Source organism: Lupinus angustifolius, chromosome LG09 (assembly GCF_001865875.1).
Source record: "Lupinus angustifolius cultivar Tanjil chromosome LG09, LupAngTanjil_v1.0, whole genome shotgun sequence".
Classification (NCBI taxonomy): domain Eukaryota; kingdom Viridiplantae; phylum Streptophyta; class Magnoliopsida; order Fabales; family Fabaceae; genus Lupinus; species Lupinus angustifolius.
The window spans coordinates 9,101,578-9,103,084 of record NC_032017.1 but is presented as its reverse complement, the minus strand read 5'-3'; positions in this window follow the sequence as shown (position 1 = coordinate 9,103,084).

Here is a 1,507-nt window from a genome sequence, read left to right as displayed (position 1 = left end):
GAATGACATTTTTGCTATAAAAGATTCTTTAAAGAAATTACTTGCTATATATACAAAACTGGACAGTAGGAATATCAATACCTTTACTGCTTATGATAACAATGTATGGCATATTAGACTAGGGCACCATTCCCATAGCAAAATGCTCAGTATGCAATCTATCTTTCCTTCTATTAAATACAATAAGACTTTGAATCCTTGCCATATATGTCAGCTTTCTAAACAAAAGAAATTATCATATAATCACAACATTTCTAAGTCTACTAATGCTTTTTATTTACTCCATATGGATATATGGGACCCTTTTTCCCTGCCTAGCACTTCTGGTCATAGGTACTTCCTGACCATAGTGGATGATAAATCAAGATTTACTTGGTTGTATTTCTTGAAACTTAAGTCAGAAGTTCGTGACTTAATTAGAAATTTTAGCTCCCTTATTCATACTCAATTTGGTCTAAAGATAAAATGCATAAGGAGTGACAATGGGAAAGATTTTTCCCTTAGCCAATTCTATGAAAAGCAAGGAATCCAACACCAGACTAGTTGTGTTGAAACACCCCAACAAAATGGGGTGGTTGAAAAAAAACACCAACACATATTAGGTGTTGCTAGGTCCCTAGTTTTCTAATCCAACCTACCTCACTGCTTTTGGAACTTCGCCATAACCCATGTTGTGCACCTAATTAATAGGTAGCCTAGCAAAAGCCTTTCTGGTGATAGCCCTTTTAAGATTTTGTATGGCAGAGTACCAAATATATCACACCTAAGGGTCTCTGGTTGTCATTGCTATGTTGCCACTATTACTGCCCAAAGAAGAAAACTCGATCATAGATCCAGAAAGGGTGTGTTTCTTAGACTAAAAAGGGGATTAAAGGGATATGTGATACTTGTAACACTGCGAATTTTACGATTTTGAATTATAAGATTTTACTAATATTTTCATTAATTATATATTCAAAAATGAATTTCTGGGAATTTTCGGTAGGGAATTAGACAAAACACTAGTTGAGTTTTATTCTTGAAATTTTATTTCCAATTTTGTGGTAAATTTTGGTAATTTTTGGAGACAGTCGGTTCTAGACCACTGTCAGGGCCAAAATCCGCCAGGTACGGCTCAAAAAGTGTCTTTTTGAGTTCTGTAACTCGGAATCGAATTCTGATCCCGCCGTTGAATTCGTAATTTAATTTTGAGTCAATATAGACCCTGAATACACCCATACCTATTTTCTAGAATATTTTCACTCTGAATGTCGAAATCCGAAATTCTAATCGGATATTAGGATCGGGTGATTTAAAATACTCGATCGAGTATTGGCCGATAATACTCGGGAATGTTTATCACACGTGTCCGCAAGGTGATCATTACACATTGGGATGAGAGATTTGACTTCCATAAAGCAAATCTCCCATCACTTTCACCATATCTCATGAGCTCATCATTAGCCACCCTATGAGATTTGTCATTATTACCTAGGGAAAATCTGATTTCCCTCTTCCCTTAAACCCT